The 24,631-nt window shown below is 36.7% G+C and overlaps 1 long non-coding RNA gene across 3 annotated transcripts; it reads left to right on the forward strand.

Moving 5' to 3' along the window:
* Positions 1-4,120: 4,120 nt before the first annotated feature.
* On the forward strand, positions 4,121-24,631 carry LOC129639675 (uncharacterized). Of its 3 annotated transcripts, XR_008708536.1 has the most exons (6): positions 4,121-6,358; positions 6,996-7,043; positions 7,152-7,296; positions 8,868-8,967; positions 20,959-21,104; positions 23,908-24,631. It is a non-coding gene; the product is annotated as an uncharacterized LOC129639675 (long non-coding RNA). The 3 variants fall into 3 exon arrangements; XR_008708537.1 differs by lacking the exon at positions 6,996-7,043 and having other exon boundaries at positions 4,421-6,077; positions 23,908-24,630; XR_008708535.1 differs by lacking the exon at positions 4,121-6,358 and having other exon boundaries at positions 6,863-7,043; positions 23,908-24,629.

Below are 24,631 nucleotides of genomic sequence, written 5' to 3' on the forward strand. Positions count from 1 at the left end.
TGGTCCGTGAAAGATGGACTTAGTTAAATGAAGCTTATTGATAGATTACTTATTTAAAGTGGGAAAAAAAAAAAAAAAAAAGATATTGCTCGGAAAACAAGTAGGTAGATCAGGCAGTTCTTTCACAAACAGAAAGTGTATTTTGGGAGTCAGCTTAAGATAAGATTTCAGGCCTTCTGAGGCATCAGAGAAGAGAATCTGCCCCGAAGCTCTGGAGAAAGGAATCATGGCCCTAAACTAAACAGGGACAGCGCTTATTCACAATATCCTTCGTTGTCTGATTAGGCTCAGACAATAGTAGACCTGTAGGGATTTGAAGTGAAAACACCATATGTAATAAGTGTTTGTTCAAGACCTAAAATTCCTTGGGTATATATGTTTATCCAAACAAACCAATGCCCTTTAACTTTGCAAAGAAAAAAAAGATAATTTTAAACACTTCTCTGGGAGAGAAAAAGATCAGATGCAGGCTGATGATCATCACCAAGGTGTCAGCACGCATGAGAGCCACAGGGCGCGTGGCTGCAAGCCCCCGAGAGGACTTGAGCTGCCTGCTCAGGGACTCCCGTTGCATCTTTGTCTGTGCTCTCCTTTGTCTTCGACGGGTCACAGTGATCACAGCATACCTGACATCTTTACCATACTATTTCAGAAATACCTTTCTTTTTCTATTTAATGGAGACTCACAAAATATGCCTCATGACAGTACATTTACAAGTGATCTCTGAGGTTACATTGTCTGTGACATATTGTATCTATATATGAATGATTTTACATTGACACTTAGCTCCAACTTCAGTGGGTAATGTTTTCCTTTTTGAAACTTGAAGTAGCATAATATTTGCAAAATTTAAAAAATGAGCAAGATGTATTCCCTCTGTTAAGGAACATTCAAAACAGTGTAATGAAAGATATTCAAAAAAGTGAAAGTGTCGATCAGTCGTGTCTGACTCTTTGCGACCCCATGGGCTATAGCCCACAAGTCTCCTCTGTCCATGGAATTCTCCAGGCAAGAATATTGGGGTGGGTAGCAGTCCCTTATCCAAGGGATCTTCCTGACCCAGGGATTGAACCCAGGTTTCCTGCATTGCAGGAAGGTTCTTTACCATCTGACCCACCAGGGAAGCCTCAAACAGCTGTACAATTGATCCTAGTACAGCGAGGGAGTTAGGGGCACTGACTGTCCAAGCAGCCAAGAATCCACATATAGGTAAGAGAAAGCATTCTGAATAGAAGGAATAGTGTGGCTAATACTGTAAAATGAGGAAATCAAGAGGTATGTTTGGTGAGTAATAAATTAGACCAGGTCTGCACCCACAGATTCAACCAACCATGGATCATATAGTACTATAGCACTGAAAAAAATCTTGGGTGAGTGGACCCATGTTCAAATCTGTGTTATTCAAAGATCAACTGTAGTAGTATGTGAAAGTGACATAAGGTACGGATTTTAAAAACTGGAGACAGAAGAACATTTTTGTCTTTAGGGACAAGAGAAGGATTCCGAGGCAAGGTATCAGTTAAAGTACACCATGAAGGAGAAGTGAAACTAATAAATAGTGTTAAGAAGAAAAAGCATTCTGGATAGAAGAAATAGTGTGGCTGATGGTGTAAAATAAGGGAATCATGAGGTGTGTTTGGTGAATAATGATAGACCAGCATAAGAATGGTTCTAGAAGAGTGAAGGTCCCTTAGTAACGTAAAAATGTTATCATACCTTCCCCCCACAGTATAGTAATTAAAATTGTTAATAGCTGCTGGTTGAGAGAATACAACTTGCATATGGTTTCTCAAACACCACCGGCGTTCTGGGGGTTTCATCATCCAAGAATTAAGAAACCACTGAGAAACTTATATTGGAGAGAATGGCAGAAAGTAAATTTAGAGGTGTACATTGTGGGCTGAGTCAGGGTAGACTTTGGATATTAAATGTTTAAGTACTCATTCCCAGTCCAACTTCATCCTTATTCTTTATTCTGTGTATTATAGCAGAATACATCGTAGCAGAATTGATGTGAGAGAAAGGTTCAGGAGAAATATTTCCTTTGCATAAATTTTGCCTTGATTCTTCTATTTATTTGCTGGAAAAAAATATTCAGGCCAATGCTTTGACATTTGTGAACATATTTTACTTTTCAGCCAGACTACTTGCATTCATCAGTATCAGAAGACTAGAACAGTCCTTTGCCTGTTTTATTTTTTTGTTTTGTTTTGTTTTTTTTGCCTTTGAAGCATGCCAAAATATCTTTTGAGTCAGTAATAGCCATTGCATGCATGACAAAATATTTTTGTCTCTCTCCCCAAATCAAATGAATAAATTAAACTACTTCTCCCAAAAAAAAAGTGATGGAAAAGAAATGAGATTAGCCCTCTTGGAGTAAAGTCAGGGTTTGATAGTATTTTCATGAAGACACTAAAAAATGATTTTCTAATATTCTATTTCACTGAAACTACTATTGTCAATGTCACCAAAATCTTTTGTCAAATCAAATGAGTACTTTCAGCCCTTACCATGTTTCGCGTACCTCTGAAGCCATGACGGAGGAGCCGTGTCTTGCTGAAACTCTTCCTGTAGCGTTCATTCCCTTCCAGGCAGATATGTTTCTCTCGATTTACACATCTGTTTCCTTTGTGGACTTGTTCTCCCATGAATTTGGCATTTCCTGGTTCCATCTTCTAGTCCAGTAGTTTCTCAGTCTGCAGGGCTGGATTTGCTCACTTACGGCCTTGTCTTCAGCTCCCATTATATTCTCATGATTCCTACTTACGTGGTGACAACCTAGATTCTCTACAAAAGTATTGGACCATATATTTATTGTGCTTATTACACATTTCTACCTACATGAGCTTCCAAGCCAGCATGACCTTCTACTCCATAAGCCTAAGACCTTTCTCTGTATCTTGAAATGGCACTGCAGACAGAATCTTGGTTATAATCTTTTGCTCACTTTTCTCCTTCACCTCTGTCAACTCTGCTTATTATATGTATGATTCATTATACATGCTATTTACACTGCTACTACCTTGAGCTATTTTAAGTCCTTATCATTTTCCCCTAGGTTTCAGTCACAGCCCCCGGCTGACACTATTATCACAGTTTCACACTGCCCACAGATAGTCCTCAATTCTGCCACTAGGATCATCTTTTCAAAAGCAATTATCACCTGTTATATTATTCCCATCCCTTTCCAGAACAACGTCAAACTTCTTAGCCTTACTATTTCAGGTCCTTCCGGCTCCTGAATTTACATTCTCTCTCACTCTCCCACTTCAAGCACCTCTGAGGCTTGGTTCCCACAAAACTCTTTGCTCAATTTCCAGCCTTTCTTCATCCACTTTGTTTTCCCTACCTGGTGGCCCTTCGCTTCTCCCACATTTTCCCCCAGCTAGTCCCTAACTAGTCTTCAGGATGCTAATCAGCTTGCCCTAGGAAGATTTCCCCAAGCCTCCCCAGATTGAGTTGAAGGTCCCTTAGCTTTTTGAGGACTATGCTGCCTTAAATCTTTACACTCAAGGTCGCATTTGTGCCTAAGTTCATCAAATATATGGTAGTGATTACACTTGCTGTGCTGAAGCTTCTTTGTGCTTGTGTGGGAAGGTGCTGAGATAGGTGATGCTCTTCCCTTGTTATAGATTAACTGTTTCAGTACATGACAGTTTTTACAGGAGCACAACCGGTATATTGTATCAAATCTTTGGGATTAAGCCAGGAGAACCTAGAAGGTCATGTAGGCCAGGTGTTACCGTACACTTTCTTTTCAGTTTGTTTTAGGCATTAAGGCTTGGACAGTTTGTGACAGAAATTATCAGGTCAAGTCACTTAAAAGGAAAGAGCATTTTTCTTTACTACTTGTTGAACACAATTACAGGTCATCCATCACTTCTCTGTGTGAAGGTTTTCATTTTGATCCTCATCTCAAAAGTACTGAGTTTACCTGATCATTATCATCAATGGGAATTTGATCTCAGTGTTCCCGTCTTTGTTTCAGTATAAAGTAATGAATGATATTACAGTTAATGGCTTCAAAAAACTGCACTTCTGTACTAAGCATGTTAAAGTCAATTTAACATTGTACACTTATCTCAGATAAACTCACTTAAAGGGGGAGTTAATAGAGTTATTTTTCTGATTTTTTTTTTCATTCTGTTACATAGAAAGAATATACTTTCTGCTATAAATATTGGTAATTTTATATTTTATTTCACCAAGATTTGCCTTTTATATTATAACATACCCAAAATAAGCCAAGTCTATATGTGCCTCCCTTGAGGGAGTCTTGCTTTTCAGGAATTAGGAAACTTTATTATTTATCTCTTATCAAATGATCCTAAACTTAATGGAAGAAGTAATTACCCATTCTTTAAAGCCTATAAAGTATGTAGTTTACAAGTGGCATTTCTGTACTAGATGTATTGAGTGACTCATAATTTAAAAAAAAAAACAGGTAATATATAAACATGAACTTCAAGATGCATGTATGACATGAAAATAAAGAGAGAATTATGAAAATTGCGTGCCAAGTTTTTCTTGGCTAGTTATTTTTAGAGAGTCTTTCTGTACCTGAGTCAGTCAGGAAGTAAGCAATAAACACCAACTCTACAAAGTTTTAAAAACCAAAAACATCCTGCTATCAAAAACCAGACAAAAAAGAAAAACATAATTTTCTGAAAAGACGTCAGGGCTTCACTGAATAGAAGGACAAGTCTGAAGAGGAGACAGAAACCAAGGCCTCTCTGGAGGGCCAAGACAAGCATCACAAATGACCCCATTGGATCCCACTGTCGTTAGGCACCACCACCATCATAAGTAAAGCCTACCCATATCTTGATCTTTGTTTTACTATTTTTGGCTTCAAAGTCCAGATAGTAGGTATTCTACGGATCAAACCTAGATCACAAACCCAGGGAACCAGAGGCCTTAGCCAGCTTCCTTGTGGGAACGTAGGGTACTTGCTTTTGTAGTTTGGTTGACCAAACTGCAAACGATGGGAAGCTATTCGCATAGAGGGAAAAAGAGACAGGGAGGGGGAGGGAAGTCCCGCTGCCTCTAAAGGGGCAAATACCTGCTGTGGTACCGCTGATTATGAATACGTGCTAAGGTTGTTTTCAGTCTCTCTGAGACTAAGAATTTCCAGGAAGAAAAGAGTAGTCTTCCTGCTATTCATACGAAGATGGGAATAGCAGGAAGTACATGAAGGAAAGATAGCCTTTTCTGTTTACTTTGAGATAATTAACCAAATCAGGAAATAAAGTTCTTTTACCCTTGAGATCTAAAGAATTAAGTTTGACTCTTGAAATAGGTCCTTTGTAAGTGGACTTCAGCAGAGTCTTAGAAGGAATAGATGTTATTTTAAAAGTTTTATAGAATGTGGTTGATGATCCTACCAAAATGTTTGTTTTCTTTATACCTTCAATGGAATATTTCACCCACTTTTACTGTTTCAAGTACTCAAGTACAAATAATTTAGAGTTGTATATCTTTTGCTCCATATGTCCCCATACCTCTAACTCCTATGCAAACGGATCTTCCATTGGTCCCTCAAACAGGCCCAAAGCTTACTTATTTTCTCTCTCGCCTGTTTTTTCTCCTTTATTTTGTCTCAGTAATGCTGTTATCATCATCATGCACCATTCAAGTAAAAACTGAAACATCTATTTGACTTCCTCTTTTTCCAATCTGTATATATTCAGTTGCCAATTTCTTTAATTTTACTCTTTAAAACTTTCTCCTATGTGCTCTATCTTCTCTACTCCTACCTGTTGACTTATTTCGAGCTTTTATCATCTCTCTCCTGGCCTTTGGCAATAGCTCCCAATTTCTCTCCCTAACTTCAGTCCTTTTCCCTTGAACACATCCTCCACATGGCTGCCAGTGAGCCCTGCATAGTGTAAATCAGGCTATATCACTCCCCTTGCTGCTTCATAGGCATGCAAGACCACCCATGATCCAACACCAGCCCACGCCTCCAAACACCTCTTTGCCTTACCCTCCTTTACGTTATCAGTGCTAAACTGGTTATCTTTCCCCAAGCAGGCAAAAAGAGAATTGGAAAGAGCTGGGAAAAAACACTGACTATGTAAGTCACGATGCATTTGCCCTTTTCCTGCCATTCTTCCTCTGCCACCAAAACCAGAGAAAGATCTAAAAGGGAGAGGTTGTGAAGGTGTGAAAGACCAGGACACTCACACCACACACACACACACCCACACACACACCCATATACATACAGACTTTAAAGCTCTTAAGCCATAGGGGAGTTTAAAATGAAACTGGATTAAGTTTCAGAAGGCAAAAGTGATCAGAAACCTGTGGAATCCACTCAAACTTTAATTAAGAGTTGTTAAAGAAAAATTAGAGGTAGCAAAACTGAAAACAGGGGTTTCACAAAATAAACCAATTTATGTTTAAATCCCAAAGAGTTGAGATTCCTCAGCAGTCTGACTTTCTTCTGCTCAGGCATTATCTCTGTCTGGGGCAGTTTTCCTACTCTCTCTACTGCCTGGTGGATTCCTTCTTACCTTCTCTATCCTTTAAGATTCTTTTTAGGACAAGGGTTTTGTCTTACTCATCTTTGTAACGCAGCATTTTAACACAGTGCCTGGTCCATAATTGACTCCCCATAAATAAATGTTGCATGAATGACTGATACATGTTTGATTTAATTAGCGAGTTCCCAGAAATGCTAAATCACAATGACTAATTTTAATGAATTCCAATCTCTTATCCTTTTTAATTTTTTCTGACTTTATTATTATTATTTCCTGAATTTTTGTATATAAATATTTTGACTGAAAACATTACCCTTGTTGTTGTTGTTCCGTTGCTAAGTCATGTCCAACCCGTTGCAACCCCATGGACTGTAGCACACCACGCTTCCCTGTCCTTCACTATCTCCCAGAGTTTTGCTCAAACTCGTGTCCGTTGAGTCAATGATGCCATCCAACCATCTCATCTTCTGTCACCCTCTTCTCCTCCTGCTCTCAATCTTTCCCAGCATCAGGGTCTGTTCCAGTGAGTCAGCTCTTTGTATCAGGTGGCCAAGGTATTGGAGCATACCCTACTTACATCTGTTTTCAAATGTTTATTTTTCAGGTTTTGACATAGTGATTTTTGACACAGGGATCATTCTATTTTTAAATTCGTTTTGTAGGTTTTCGGAACTTACATATTGATGATCAAATAACTCTCATCCAGTATTCTTGGATGAGTTTAATGGTATTTGGACTAGGATGGAGATCTTATAAGCGTGTCAGTGGACAGATGCTATATTTTGCGCCTGATCTAATACTAAATGAGTAAGTAGTAACTTGACTTTTGTTGTTGTTATTATCAAAAGTGTATATGTAGGATAATCTTGAAAACTACATTTCAGTAGATGATCATACACCCAGTGTCCTAAATAATAAAAATTTCCTGAAATGTTTCTTGGAACTACCTCAAAATATAACTTGAACTGACAATATTAGTAAAAATGTATTATTCGTGATTTGCTATTTAGAGCTTTCTCTTTTATTTCAATATATAGTAGTTGTCACAAATAAAAATTTCTTAAACTTCAGAAATGTATCAAGAAATACATTTGGTCTTCTTAAAGACCAAATAAATGTTTAGTTTATCAAGTTAAAATTTTTACATTGGCAGTAATGAAGATAATGAAGTAAACGAGGAATAATTTTGCTTAAAGGTATTGACTTACCTTCAAAAAGTAAAAATATTATTTGTCTTCCTAGAGGATAAATTAGACTGGTAATTTATTTAAAACATTGAAAGATAATAAAATTGAATCCAATTTGCTTGATTATATTGGAATTACTATACTTAACTTTCTACATATAACTTTAAACTGAATAAGAATCTTTTCATGAAAGTATTTGTACTGAACTAATTGAGTCTGTTGACTCAGAATTATGTAAAATGATAAGTTATACTAAACTTTACTAAACTTACTAAACTTTACTAAACTTACCAAACTTTACTAAACTTTAGAGATTGCAGGTAACTTTCATATGTTATTCTATTTTATCCCACAGTTCCTTGAAATTTGTAAGGAATCAGCACCCTTTATTTCACAGTTCAGAAAACTAAGGCAGAGGAGACTTCGTAATTTGCCAAAGAATCCAAGTGATGGTTGGGATTAATTTTATCTCTCCTGAGTCAAATCTAGTTTTGTCTTGTTTTTCCCACTATTCCTGATCACTTCTTTGACTAGTGCAGATACTACAAAACAGTACATAGCTGAGAAAATACCTTAAGTAAATGCCCTTGGTATTTCAGAATTCATGTTTGTCTTGTCAATTATTTAATGCCGCTAATGTTCTCTTTTCTATATCACCATATATTTCCTCTAAAATCATTCGCAGTGTAGCCATTTTACACGAATATTCTAAACTGAATGCACCAAAGTATTCTACACTATTCAATTTCTGTGAATTCACTCTCCCATTGGATTGCACACGAAATTGTACATAGTTTATCCACAAGGAAAAAAAAATCAGTAAATAAATATTTTCTGAGTGTTTCTCAGCACCACATTTTTAACTGCTACAACTTTGCTCTCCTTTCTTGGGTTAGGTTTTTAAAATGTGATAGTAAAAGTGAAGAGCAACATTAATCTTAGTTAATGTGTATTTAAAATAAACTTCCAACTTCAAAAATTTTTAACCTCAAAATCCATCAGTGTGAGTAAATTTAGAAGACGTTTAAAATTCCAAATATTGAGTTTGTTTATAAAAAGCCATGTTCAACAAATCAGGTAATAAATTAAACTCATAACCGTTCATAAATTACTTAAACTAGCTAAGACCGTGTGTGTTTATTTTTTTTTTCCACTGTTGGTTTTTCTTTTGTGTGTTGTGTGTGGTGCAAGACAGCGGATGAAGGAGTCATCATTCTATTCATTATGCCTAACCATGTGGCAGATCCCACAGGAGTTTGTGAAGCTTCAAGTCAGCCAAGAAGAGTTCCAAGTGAGTATAAGTAACTGAATGCAAGAGATTTGCTTTTTTAATTTTTAATTCATTAAGGAAACCTCAAACAACAGTACTATTGTATGATTATAGATGAGTTATGAATCTTAATGAGTTGGAAACTGCAAAAGAGAAGCATCTATAGACTATAGTAAAGTTACCTCATATTTCTCAGATTTTATCTATCACCTAATACTAAAATAGCCCATCAAGTAAGCCAGTTTCTATTCTTTTTTTGGGTAAAACATGATTAAATAACTTTTTCATATTCATCCAATTAACTATTATAAACTAATTAATACTGCGTAAACACAGTCTATGCTTCCCTTCACCCCCACCCTACAAAGGATTTACTCTATAAAGCACACAGTTTTATTTGTAACTGTTCACGTTATGTCAGGATAGTTATATATGTCTAACAGTTACAACACATAACTGCAAGAATCAGTAGCATAATATAATAACAGTTTATGGACCACTCACAGTCAGTCCAGAGGGTTGGCCAAGAAAACCCAGGCTCCTTTCATCCAGAGGCTCTACCCTTTGTATCAGCTTGGAGTCTTCCATTTTATCTGACTAGAGGATGAGCACTGAGTAAGAGAAGGTTTGAAGACTAGATCTGGAACTATCTTCCACCCACGTTCTATGCTATGCTATGCTAAGTCACTTCAGTCGTGTCCGACTCTGTGCGACCCCATAGACGGCAGCCCACCAGGCTCCCCCGTCCCTGGGATTCTCCAGGCAAGAACACTGGAGTGGGCTGCCATTTCCTTCTCCAATGCATGAAAGTGAAAAGTGAAAGTGAAGTCGCTCAGTCCTGTCCGACTCTTAGTGACCCCATGGACTGCAGCCTACCAGGCTCCTCCGTCCATGGGATTTTCCAGGCAAGAGTACTGCACCCTAATTGTGGGAGAGCTCGGGAATGCCCCCTAGCTGTGTACCCGGAAGAAATAGCGCTGGTCACCACAAGAGTGGGCAGACGTCCATTCATTCATTCTCACACGCAAAGAACATGTGCCCCTCTGCCTCCATGGATCTCCCAGGGTCTGTGTGGAACACTTTTTAAATTGCTTCCACCTTTTACCCTTTCCTGTGCCCTTCCCACACACAGGTAGACTCAACCTTGACTGTTTGAATTGGTTCCTCCTTCAGTCATTGTGATTTGAAAGGAAACCACAGAGAGCTAAGACCTGAGGTAGGAAGTGAGACAGGAGTCTTTCTCAGAAAAGATTTCTGCAAGGATTTCCTTCTAGAGGCATGGATCTTACATGGTAGGGCCGGGGGAGCATATCAAGAGGAAAGGCAGAAAAGCTGAACTCGTAAGAAGGCAGTTTACCTCATGAAGTCTGTGCTCAGACACAGATGGCTTTCATGCATTGGAGAAGGAAATGGCAGCCCACTCCAGTGTTCTTGCCTGGAGAATTCCAGGGACGGGGGAGCCTGGTGGGCTGCCGTCTATGGGGTCGCACAGAGTCGGACACGACTGAAGCGACTTAGCAGCAGCAGCAGCAGGGAACCATAGCCCTTTACCCGACCCTTGGGAAGTCTATCTGGAGCACAGACCTTCAAGCATAATTTGATTAAAAAAAGCACAAAGTAGACAAAGGAATTGATATGGGACTGGCCAACAATCAACTGAAAGAACTTTAATAATACAGCAGTCAACTCCTGTCAATTCTTTTCTTGGTCGTAATGAATTCAATAGTAGATGTATCATAGATGGTCCTAGGTCTCCCAAATTAGTTGATAGCGTTAACATAATACTGTATTTATGGGTAGGCTACATTATGCAGGGAACCAAACAAGCCCTAAACCTCAGTAGCTTTCAAAAATTTCAAGTACTTATTCTTCTTACTATATTTTCACTGCAGATCTACAGGGAGACTCATTGTTATCACTCAGGTGTTCAGGCAGATGGAGGCAGCATCTTGACACCTGCCTCCATAATCACTAGAGCAGTGCTAAGGGAAGACAGTTGTAAGGAAAGGAAGGGAGATACACATGACTTCCACTCACATACCATGGAAGGCAAGGTTTTCAGCCATTTTCAACTTTAAGAAAAGGGAAAATCATGTACTTAGTGAATAGTACTACGTATAGAAACATATATAAATTATTTAGTATTATATGTAATAATTTGTGTAATAAAATCTACACAGATTTTAATGGGATTTTGAGGAGACACTTGGCACAGCTATTGAAATTCATCTTTAAATCTTAAAAAATAGGTAAGTATTACAAAAATATGGGGATGGGGAGAGAATTAGAAAGTTAGAATAATGAATAATGTGGAAAATACATACTCTGAATTCTTAGTCAAATCAGACTATATATACTAGAACTTTGTATCCTATAATGGAAACACTAGAAGTCTTTGAGTATGGAACAAATAAATATTGTTGAGAAAAGAAGCTTTATGTTTGAGGAAAACTTAGTATGAATATTTAGCTAAAATTGTATCCTAAAATAAGTGGCTCATAGTTGTAAACACTTTAGCTTGTTAAAAATAAGCTAAAAGGAAAAAAAAATAAGCTAAAAGGAATAAAAATGAGAAATCTCAAAGAATACTTTTAAAAAATATATGCAATAGGAAAGTTGGCCAAAGAAAAGTTCAATGACTTGATAAGAATTTAAACCACCCATCTGCCATTAAAAATTAAAATACAGATACCCAGGAAAATATGGCAGGTTGAATACACACTTTAATCATTGTTCCTTTTAAACTACATAAAACTATTAGTCAAGGGATTTCTTTAAAAATAAAATAAAGTAAATAAAATGAAAGAAATATCAGTAGCAATAAAATCCCACAAGCCAGCAAGCAGAAACTAATTTAGTGTACCTGAGAAAGTGGAGGGCTTCCCGGGTGGTTCAGTGGTAAAGAACCTGCCTGCCAGTGCAGGAGACGCAGAAGATGCAAGGTTCTGTCTTTGGGTCAAGAAGATCCTCTGGAGGAGGAAATGGCAACCCGCTCCAGTATTCTTGCCTGGCAGAACCCATGGACAGAGGAGCCTGGCAGGCCACAGTTCACGTGGTCTCAAAGAGTCAGATGTGACTGAATGAGAAAGTGGTTTCTAAGCCAGAAGTAAGAAAAGTCAAAAAGCAAGTACCTTGATTTGTATCACTGAACCTCTAACATGTTTTGCAGTTAGTGACAACAGTGATCTTTTTTTTTTTTAATGAGAGTGAAAGTAGAATTAAAAACACCAAGTTCTCTTGAAAATGTGTTTCTAAATATCCACCAATGGTGCAGTTGTTCTGCAACTAAGGCAGAGATTGTAGGTTTATTCCCTGAAGAGGATGTAACAGAAGGCAGTTGGGTTGGTGGACTGCAGGCACTGATGAGGGTGAAGGGGGATAGTGTGAACAGATTAAGATTATATACCAAATGCTGAGACAACACCCTCCAAAATCACCAGTCCTCTGGAACACTGTCATCCAGGTTTATATTCTCCAGATAGGAAAATGAAAGATTCTTGTATAAAGAATTTATTAAGCTAGAAAAAAAAGAACTAAATATGCTAATAGCAAGGCTTTCTCTTTGAAATAGCTCAACCAGAATGCCCTACACTAAAGCTTATAGTCAATAATAACTACTCATTCAAACAGAACTAGCAATCAGCTTTATAGTTTCCATGCTTGAATATAAATAAACAACCAGGGCATCTGAGGAAGGTCTTTGATATCAAACATAAAGACAAAATAGAAAAATAATTTAGAGGAAAGAGAGACCATGGAGAAATTTAAAAGCTATCCTTTGTTGTTGTTGAGTCACCCAGTCATGTCCGGCTCTTTGCGACCCCATGGACTGCAGCACGCCAGGCTTCCCTGTCCTTCACCATCTCCCAGAGCTTGTTCAAACTCATGTCCATTGAGTCAGTGATGCCATCCAACCATCTCATCCTCTGTCGTCCCCTTCTCCTCCTGCCTTCAATCTTTCCCAGCATCAGGGTCTTTTCCAGTGAGTCAGGTCTTCACATCAGGTGGCCAAAGTACTGGAGTTTCATCTTCAGCATCAGTCTTTCCAATGAATATTCGGGACTGATTTCCTTTAGGATGGACTGGTTGGATCTCCTTGCTGTCCAAGGGACTCTCAAGAGTCTTCTCCAACACCACAGTTCAGAAGCATCAATTCTTCAGCACTCAGCCTTTTCATGGTCCAACTCTCACATCCATACATGACTACTGGAAGTGAAAGTTGCTCAGTCGTGTCTGACTCTTTGTGACCCCATGGACTATACAGTCCATGGAATTCTCCAGGCCAGAAGACTGGAGTGGGTAGCCCTTCTCTTCTCCAGGGGATCTTCGCAACTCAGGGATCAAATCCAGGTCTCTGGCATTGCAGGCAGATTCTTTACCAGCTGAGCCACAATTACTACTGGAAAAACCATAGCTTTGACTAGACAAACCTTTGTCAGCAAAGTAATATCTCTGCTTTTTAATATGCTGTCTAGGATGGTCATATCTTTTCTTTCAAGGAGCAAGCGTCTTTTAATTTCATGGCTGCAGTCACCACCTGCAGTGATTTTGGAGCCCAAGAAGATAAAGTCTGCCACTGTTTCCATTGTTTCCCCATCTATTTGCTATGAAATGATGGGACCGGATGCCATGATCTTCGTTTTTTGAATGTTGAGTTTTAAGCCAACTTTTTCACTCTCCTCTTTCACCTTCATCAAGAGACTCTTTAGTTCCTCTTTGCTTTCTGCCATAAGGGTAGTGTCATCTGCATATCTAAGTGAATGAGTGAGTGAAAGTTGCTCAGTCATGTCTGATTCTTTGTGACCCCATGGTCTGTAGCCTGCCAGGCTCCACTGTCCATGGAATTCTCTAGGTAAGAATACTGGACTGGTTTGCCATTCCCTTCTCCAGGGGATCTTCCTAACCCAGGGATCGAACCCAGGTCTCCCACAGTGCAGGGGGATTCTTTACCATCTGAGCCACCAGGAAAGCCCTATCTCCATATCTGAGGTTATTTATATTTCTCCTGGCAATCTTGATTCTAGCTTGTGCTTTATCCAGCCCAGCATTTTGCATGATGTACTCTGCATGAAAGTTAAACAAGCAAGGTGACAGTATACAACCTTGACATACTCCTTTCCCAATTTGGAACCAGCCCATTATTCCATGTCTGGTTCTAACTGTTGCTTCTTGTCCTGCATACAGTTTTTGCAGGAAGGAAGGAAGTTGGCCTGGTATTCACATCCCTTTAAGAATTTTCCAGTTTATTTTGATCTACCCAGTCAAAGGCTTTAGCATAGTCAGTGAAGCAGAAGTAGAGGATTTTCTGGAATTGTCTTGCTTTTTCTAAGATCCAGCAGATTCTGGCAATTTGATCTGTTGTTCCTCTGCCTTTTCTAAATCCAGTTGAACATGTGGAAGTTCTCGGTTCATGTACTGTTGAAGCCTCACATGGAGAATTTTGAGTATTCCTTTGATAGTGTGTGAGATGAGTGCAATTGTGCAGTAGTTTGAATATTCTGTGGCATTGCCTTTCTTTGGGATTGGAATGAAAACTGACCTTTTCCAGTCTTGTGGCCACTGCTGAGCTTTCCAAATTTGCTGGCATATTGAGTGCAGCACTTTCACAGCATCATCTTTTAAGATTTGAAATAGCTCAGCTGGAATTCCATCACCTGCACTAGCTTTGTTTGTAGTGGTGCTTTCTAAGGCCCACTTGACTTCGCACTCCAGAATATATGGCTCTTGGTGAGTGATCACACCATTGTGATTATCTGGGTCATGAAGATCTTTTTTGTGTAGTTCTTCTGTGTCTTCTTGCCACCTCTTGTTAATATCTTCTGCTTCTGTAAGGTCTATACCATTTCTGTCCTTTATTGAGCCCATTTTTGCATGAAATATTCCCTTGGTATCTCTAATTTTCTTGAAGAGATCTCTAGTGTTTCCCATTCTATTGTTTTCCTCTGTTTGTTTGCAGCGTTTACTTAGGAAGACTTTCTTATCTCTCCTTGCTATTGTTTGGAATCTGCCTTCAGATGGATATATCTTTTCTTTTCTCCTTTGCCTTTCACTTCTCTTCTTTAGAAAGGTAAAAGAACATATTCTATTCATGAAACAATACTGAATATATGACAAAGGAATAACACAAAGAAAAGAATTCTTGGAAAAAAATACATACATATATATAAAATTTTAAAGTGCCTAGAGATTTTGAAAGTTGGAAAACCTCTCAAAAGCAGAGGAAAAAATATCACTGTTCAGAAGGAAGTGTGCTTGTGTGCATGCTCGGTCATTTAGTCACGTCCAACTCTTTGTGACCCTATTGATTGTAGCCCACCAGGCTCCTCAGTCCTTGGAATTCCCAGGTAAGAATACTGGAATGAGTTGCCATTTCCTTCTCCAGGGGATCTTCCAGCCCAGGGATTGAACTTGCATCTCCTACAGGCAGATTCTTTTCCACTGAGCCACTTTGGATGTCCTAAATAGATGTTGGCAAAATTTAAAACTTCGGTGCATCAAAGGACCCAACACAAAGAAAGGTTAATCCATTGATTTGGTCAAAATATTGAAAAAGATATCTGATAAAGTAAGAGTATTAATATCCAGATGACATAAAGAATCTCTGCAATCCAACAACAACAAAAAGTAAACCAATTTAAAAATAAAGGCCTTAATAGACATTTCTCAAAAGATTTACAAATAGCCATCAAGCACATGAAAAGATGCTCAGCATCACTAATCGTTAGAGAAGCACAAAAGCCACAGGTGGATACCACTTCACACCCATCGGTATGGTTACTTACTGTCAGTAAAACAAAAAAATTATACTTGGAAAGAAGTCCTAGTTAATTCTATATGACTTGACTGTGATAACATTTTACATAGCTAAAATAATAAACTCTAAATATTGATCTAAGAAATATTATGAAAATTTTATTAGGAAGATGAGGAAAAGGAAGTTCTTCACATGTGAGTATATGATTGTGGTATAGGGGTGATCAGAGAAGGCAATGGCACCCCACTCCAGTACTCTTGCCTGGAAAATCCCATGGACAGAGGAGACTGGTGGGCTGCAGTCCATGGGGTCGCTAAGAGTCGGACACGACTGAGCGACTTCACTTTCACTTTTCACTTTCATGCATTGGAGAAGGAAATGGCAACCCACTCCAGTGTTCTTGCCTGGAGAATCCCAGGGACGGGGGAGCCTGGTGGGTTTCCGTCTATGGGGTGGCACAGAGTTGGACATGACTGAAGCGACTTAGCAGCAGCATAGGGGTGATGATCTGGAATATGGAAATAGAGCTTTAGCCCTATTTTCCTTACTGTTAAGAATTCAAATAACAGCAATATAAGGATGTCACTTAAGAAGGAAAGACCAAAATAAATAGTTGAAAAAATTGAAAGCATTGGCTTTCTGAGCATGGGAAAATTGGGGTTGCCGGTAGGACTCTTTGCCTTAATAAAGTTACAGCACTGACTAAATATTTTAAAACTGGGCTTTAAACCACAAACTTAGAAAATATATCTTAGTGCAAAAAAAATGAGTACAAAACAGAAAAAAAAATTTAAATAAAACCAAATCACTAATAAGCATTCGCAAAGAGTCGGACACTATGATGAATGTCATTTCTGATATTTAAAGGATATATTCTTATAAGTGGAACTATTCGAGTAAAAGATATTAACTTTCTTAACACTCAAAATAAATATTTCTAAATTATCAACACTTCTTACTATTTATGTTGGGTGGTTGGTTCTGAGCAATTTTCATTTAGGGTAATTTTTTTTTAGAGAGAAAAATAAAATATCATCTCATTTTCATTTCTCCAGTTGTTAGTGAGGTTGAATAATTGTTTTTTTTTTACATTTTATTTATTTCTTTTATATATATATATAAATAAAATTAAAAAAAAATTTTTAAATAAATAAATAAAATGTAAAAAAAAAATAAAATAAAATAAAAAATTATTCAACCTCACTAACAACTGGAGAAATGAAAATGAGATGATATTTTATTTTTCTCTCTAAAAAAAAAGATTACCCTACATGAAAATTGCTCAGAACCAACCACCCAACATAAATAGTAAGAAGTGTTGATAATTTAGAAATATATATTTTGAGTGTTAAGAAAGTTAATATCTTTTACTCTAATAGTTCCACTTATAAGAATATATCCTTTAAATATCAGAAATGACATTCATCATAGTGTCCGACTCTTTGCGACCCCATGGACTGCAGCATGCTAGGCTTCTCTGTCCATCACCAACTCCCGGAGCTTACTCAAACTCATGTCCATTGAGTTGGTGATGCCATCCAACCATCTTATCCTCTGTTGTCCCCGTCTCCTCCTGCCCTCAATCATTCTCAGCATCAGGGTCTTTTCCAATGAGTCAGTTCTTCCCATCAGGTGGCCAAAGTATTGGAGTTTCAGCTTCAGCATCAGTCCTTCCAATGAATATTCCGGACTGATTTCCTTTAGGAAGGACTGGTTGGTTCTCCTTGCAGTCCAAGGGACTCTCAAGAGTCTTCTCCAACACCACAGTTCAAAAGCATTAATTCTTCAGCACTCAGCTTTCTTTATAGTCCAACTCTCACATCCATACATGACTACTGGAAAAACCATAGCTTTGACTAGATGGACCTTTGTTGGCAAAATAACGTCTCTGCTTTTTAATATGCTGTCTAGGTTGGTCATAGCTTTTCTTCCAAGGGGCAAGTGTCTTTTAATTTCGTGGTTGCAGTCGCCATCTGCAGTGATTTTGGAGCCCCCCAAAATAAAGTCTGTCACTGTTTTCACTGTTTCCCCATCTATTTGCCATGAAGTGATGGGACCGGATGCCATGATCTTAGTTTTCTGAATGTTGAGCTTTAAGCCAATTTTTTCACTCCCCTCTTTCACTTTCATCAGAAGGCTCTTTAGTTCTTCTTTGCTTTCTGCCATAACAGTGGTTTCATCAGCATATCTGAGGTTATTGATATTTCTCCCGGAAATCTTGATTCCAACTTGTGCTTCCTCCAGCCCAGCGTTTCTCATGATGTACTCTGCATATAAGTTAAATAAGCAGGATGACAATATACAGCCTTGACGTACTCCTTTTCATGGAACCAGTCTGTTGTTCCATGTCCCGTTCTAACTGTTGCTTCCTGACCTGCATACAGGTTTCTCAAGAGGCAGGTCAGGTGGTCTTGTATTCCCATCTCTTCAAGAATTTTCCAGTTTCTTGTGGTCCACATAGTCAAAGGCTTTGGCATAGTCCATAAAGCAGAAGTAGATGTTTTTCTGGAACTCTCTTGCTTTTTCCATGATCCAGCTGAGGTTGGCAATTTGATCTCTGGTTTCTCTGCATTTTCTAAATCCAGCCTGCACATCTGGAAGTTCACATTTCGCGTACTGTTGAAGCCTGTCTTAGAGAATTTTGAGCATTACTTTACTAGCATGTGAGATGAGTGCAAGTATTGTTTATATTAGTAAAATATTGCATGATGTTGCATGATGCAAGTGTTGAATGATAAAATAATTAAATAACTTGCATTTACTACACATTTCTGTGATATTAAATTTTACGTGAGAATTAAAACATTCATATATGAACAATTTTGAATGATTTGATTATGTAAATATTCTCAATATAATATTATTAAATATCCCAAACTATTGGATTGTAGGAGCTCAGGTGACTTATAATTTTCTTGGTATTTTCGGTATTTTTCAAAATTTTTCTAATTGATACACACTATTTTTAAATAACTAAATCAAAAATAAGTATTTTTTAAAGTATTCTCATCTAAAATAGCAAGCATATTGCTAACTGCCCTTGACTCACTCTCTCCCACTTGCCACTAATATATTTACAAGAAATGCTGAAAACCCACATATGGAATCAATAAGAATCTCAGAGAAAATTCTCCAGTCATGTAATGCTGAGTAATAATTAAGAAAACAATGAATTCATATAAAGAGCTCAAATAAAATAGAAATAACTTCTTTACAGCTGGTTCATCATAGATCTGAAATCTAAGGAAGAGAGTAGAAAGGAGAATAATTTTCAGAGATATCCCAGGAGCATAGGATGAGAGCCTAGTGATTAGATGATCATATCCTGGGAGCATGTTGTTAGTGGTTGATACTAATAGTGTGAGGCAGGATGAGATTAGGCCTGATTTTCCTGAAGTAAGGATAATTGCTTCAAGTCTGGTCCTCAACAGGTAGATGGACAGTGTCGAAGGCTTTGGGTTGCTAGTTTTCCAGCTCAATGAGAAAACAATACTTCAGTAATCAGAAGAAAAAATAATTTTATAGTCATGGTGAAGAGTGAGGGAGATGTGAAAATTGGTTGGGATTGTTAAAAAGAGTTATGGATGTTTAAAATAGTTGCTATATGAAGTAAAGGGAATAGGTTATGATACTATATGTTATAACACTATATGTTATGATACACATACAGTTAAGTTTACTAGGTAAGTTAAAGAACATCTCAGCTTATTTTAGAGCCATATTAATGGATCATGCATTTGACTTAGCATCTGCTCAAAAGAGCATCTGACATTATTGTACATTCCTGTCTCAAATATTTAGTTTACAACTATACATATGCTGCATCTTTTTTGTTTTTTGTCTCCTGACTATTGATACAAGAGAAAGTCATTGATGTCAAGACAGGCTTCAACATGATATACATAGAGTTAAGATTTCAGTTGGCGCAAAAGTGTCCTATTGCCCAAATTACATAAGTCCCTTTTATACTGAGGATCTGAGCTCTTGAAGACTCTAAACCAGAGTTAACTCTTAGTTTCTATTGGCTTATTATCTCTGGCCTTCTTTTTCCAAGGGAAGTAGAAGTCAAGGTCTGTTGGGATACAGGGAATAAAGAAAGAGGTTTTTTAAAAGCTTTATTTATCTACCTTTGCTGGAGACATAGAGTTGACTTTGCTCAAATGAAGTACACTTCTCTCTAGAAATATTGCTAAAGGTGAAGATCATAAATATCTAGATGCATAAATCCATAGATTATGTGATTTTTCTTTCAGTAATCTGGATATAGTTGTGGAAACTTCACTTATGGTTGAAGATTTGTTTGTGGGACAGCTGCGACCCAAGTAAGAGGAAATAAGGGAGCTGGGAGTTCTGGTAATACAGTTGCTAAAGAAACCAACCAGGACATCTCAGACAGGTCACAACAGAAGAACCAGAAAGACTTAGGAGAAAGGCTGTAGGTTTATTGACTACGTAGTGGAAACAAGAGAATGGGCTACAGTAAGACGTTGTGCCTAAGATTTGGATGTATGAATTAAAGGTTTCTGAGGTAGAAGTGTGAATTACCAGTTAACATCATAATGGAAACGACAGGCATTTATCAATAAAATCAGCAACAAAATTTAAGTATTTACCATTACTGTTATTATTTAATATTGTTCTGGAAGACTTAACCAATGTATTGAACCATGAAGGAGAAATGACAGCTACAACTGTTGGAAAGGAAAAAATAAGGATATTATCTGAGTGTGGTATTGTCGTATACCAAAAAAAAAAAAGGATAATCCAACACAAACTGTTAGATTTAACAATATTAATAAATGAATACATAAATAAAATAGAGTATAGCCAAGTGGCTGAATATAAGAGAAAATTCAAACATCAATGACTTTCTCTTGTATCAATAGTCAGGAGACAAAAAACAAAAAAGATGCAGCATATGTGTAGTTGTAAACTTAAACTAAATATTTGAGGCAGGAATGTACAATAATGTCAGATGCTCTTTTGAGCAGATGCTAAGTCAAATGCATAATCCATTAATATGGCTCTAAAATAAGCTGAGATGTTCTTTAACTTACCTAGTTGTTGTTACCATATTCTTCAAAAGAACTAGAAGTTTTACATGTCCTAAAACTGTTAGTAGCACTCTTTTCTATTTAGATATTTGTTTCTAGAGTTGCGTATCAAAAGAGATCACTGTACAGTTCAGAAAGTTATATTATAAAGTGCTAGTGTCATCTTTTTAAACATAACTGCCATTTATAATTATCTTCTTACAGTTCCTTTAGAAGGACTAAGAAGTCAAAACCAGTTTGAAGAGATGAGATCAAGTTACATTAGAGAGCTCATCAAGGCAATTGGTTTGAGGCAAAAAGGAGTTGTCCCTAGCTCACAGCTTACAAAACTTCTTGATAACTTGCATGATGTAAGTATTTTGGTTTTTAGAATATCAGTGATTATTCTCTGAATTCTATCTATTACTTTAGTGTGAAGTACAAGTTTTACTTCATGTGTGTTCGTCAAATTTATGTTTATACTTACACTTTAAAACAGTACTTGCATCATACTGCTCACAATTTATATTGTGCTTTTTTCATTTTCAGTATAGATCACTGAAATATCCTTTTACTAGTATTTGTGAAATTTGAGAGTAATGTAATGGTTGATAGGAATTGTGATACATATTCTTGAAAATGCTCCAAAATGTTCTTGTCTTAAGTTAGAAAATATTTTATGTAAACTGGAAAAGCAAAGATATGGATGTGGAGAAAAAGACTCTCATACCATTTTGGGTGGAGTTATAAGTCAGCAACAATGCTAATGGACAATCTAGCAGTGTGTGGCAATAGTTAAAGGTTGCATTCTTTTCATATTCCCACTTTTTAGGGTTTATCTTAAATAATTAGGCAAGTATTTAAGATATGTATGCCTCACTGCTTATACATGAAGGAAAAAAAAAAAAAAAACCCTTAGAAATGCCTAACACCAAACTGGATAAATATATAGGGTTCTGGAAATTACAATTACAATACAATTCTGGAAATTAATCCAGCATTTGCATACAAACTCTTATCATTACTGTGTTCAGAAACACTAAAATAATAGAGGCATAAAAATCTCTCTGCTCATTAGATCAAATATGAGGCCTCACTGCTGAATGTGAACAGCCAAGAATTATTAGCCATTTAGATAAAGTCTCTCAAATGTAAGGCAGAGAACAAAATAAACAGAAAAAAAAATGTAACTTGAAGGAAAAAGCTCCAGTGCAGATAACAGAAGAAAGCATCAAAAATTAAACTACTCACAGAAATAAGAATGATGGTGCATCCATGAAAAAAGACTAGAAAACATTTTAAAAAGAACACTTAGTGAGAAAATACTTTTGGATAATTAAAGGAGGGCATAAATTAAAAATTCAATATAAATAGAAAGCTCAGAAAATATAAATCTCAGGAAAACTCAGATAAAAGTAACAAAAAAGAAAAAGATATGAAAATTTAGAGAGAGAGCAAATTTAGGGGATGAATCCACAGGGCTTCATTTTCCAGTTCGTAGTTATCTCCAAAAGAGAGGGTGGAGAAAATCAAGGAGAGGAAATTGCATAAGTAGTCTTAAAAGAAACGTTGCTAGAACTGAAGGATATGAATTTTCTGAGCATAAGGGCCCAGTGTACAGACTCAACCCAATTGAACCAAGGCACATTATTGTAAAATTTCAGCATACCCAGAATAAAGAGGGTATCCTAAAATATACCAGTGAAAAAAGAAGCAAGTCACATCAAATCATCAGGATTCGGAATGTTGTAGAACTTCTCAACAAAAATACTGGAACCCAGAAAATAATGGAGAATTTTGAAGGAAAGAAAAATCTTCAAAGAATTTTGTACCAGCCAAACCATCAAACAAATATGATGGCATCATGAAAGTATTTTCAGACTTTCAAGGTCTCCTAGACCTTACCTCAAATACAGCCTTTCTCAAGGGCATCTGCGGGATTTCTTACAACAGAACCCTGGCGTAAGCCAAAGGAGTATGAGATTCAACCCAGGAGAGACGCAAAGGGGTGTCCCAGCACAGTAACTAATGCACAGGGTTTCAGGGTACTAGCACCAAGAAAAAAAAAAAGTTAGATTTGAGATACTACTAATCGTATGAACATACTGAAGTAAGTTTTTACAATTCTGTCAGAGAATTTGACTATGGCTTTGTGATAAATATAGAAAAAAACAAACAAAAAAAGCAGAGAAACATGAGGTGATTAGCACTAGCAAAATTAAAGTAACTCATATAGGAAAGGAAATGTAATCCAGCAAGAAACAATAAAAATTTTTATAATATAAATGCTAGATATTGATTTAGTCCAACATTGAGATATATCTATATAGAGAATAGGAAGAAGAGAAAGTATGTGTAGTTGAGGAGATGGGTGTAAAATACAAGAAAGCTAAATCCTTATTTAATAGGATCTTAATAATGTAAACTTTGGGAAATATAATTTATTAGAAATACAGAGGTAAATATCAAATGACCCAAACTAAAGGAATTCAAAGTGGTTGCATCTGTGTTTTTGCTCCTGTAGGTCTTGCAGTACTATCTGACTTTCAAAAATATGTGCAAAATATTATTTTGACAGAATTAAAATTAAATTAAAATGATGCTTTCCTCGCAGCACAGTGGTTAAGACTCTGTGCTGCCAGTGCAGGGGGTGTGGGATTGATCCCTGGTTGGGGAACTAAGATCCCGCATGCAGTATGGTGTGGCCAAAAAAAAGTTAGATTAAAATGAATCAGGTTGGGTTGTTTGTACTGACATAGAAGAGTTTGCCTATTGTTATGTGGGAAAAGCTGGATTAAGAAATAGACTATAAAGTAATTTCATTTATGGAAATACATATGCATATATATTATTATTATTATGCATATATATATTATGCATATACTTGAGTATGTGTAAACAGAAAAACTTGAAATATACCAAATGTTCACACTGCTTATCCAATAGGATTACAGAATACTTTCATTTCTTTAAATCTTTCTATATATTAGTATGTTTCATCATATGTATGTAATATTTTATATATTATTCTGGAAATGGAGGGAGTTTTTTCATTTTGGTAAAAAACAACATCTGAAGCATTTCTATTATTAGAAAAATAAGCTTTGATGTTTACATAGTTTAGAAATTTATTATTTTCCTTACATGTTTCTTATCCATTTGTTAAACCAACAGCTTGTCAAACAACTTCATCTGTACTGCTTGAATACATTTATCCAGTCCCGGGCACTGAGTGTTGCATTTCCAGAAATGATGTCTGAGGTTATTGCTGCACAATTACCCAAGATCTTGGCAGGGATGGTGAAACCTCTTCTCTTTCATAAAAAGTGAATGCCATTTTTATCTTTAAAAAATTAAATTTTGTGCTATGTCTGTTTTTTGGGGGGGTCATGATTATGAGGTCACGAGTTTTTACTGTTTTTCTCAAAGCCTTACATTTATAACGTGTCATACTGTGTAAATTTCAAAGAAAAGTTGTGAGTTTAATTGTTTTCCTTTATAAAGCATAATTCAGATTTTTAGTGTTTTTGTGAACCCATATTTTCCTTAAGAGTTTGCAAGGTTGAAACACTACTAAAGTGATTGTTAATGTTAATCTTATCCGTATCATTTCATATCATTCAGGTGACATTTTTATCTTTCACATATAACAAAGCTACTTTAGAGAAAAGAAGAATCTTACACGTAAAAACAAAAAGCTGTTCTATGTTCTTTCTATATAGCTCCTTTTGTCTCCCTGATTATATTTACAAAAATGAAACAAATTGGTATGCAAAATTGTAGCTATATGAGTGTATATACTTTTTTGTGAGAAGGTAATTTATAACCTTAACCATATTTTCCAAAGGGTTTTTAATGCAAAAAATATATAGAAAAAGAGTTTAAAATTCTTGAAATA

This window comes from Bubalus kerabau, chromosome X, assembly GCF_029407905.1.
Source record: "Bubalus kerabau isolate K-KA32 ecotype Philippines breed swamp buffalo chromosome X, PCC_UOA_SB_1v2, whole genome shotgun sequence".
NCBI classification, from domain to species: Eukaryota; Metazoa; Chordata; class Mammalia; order Artiodactyla; family Bovidae; genus Bubalus; species Bubalus kerabau.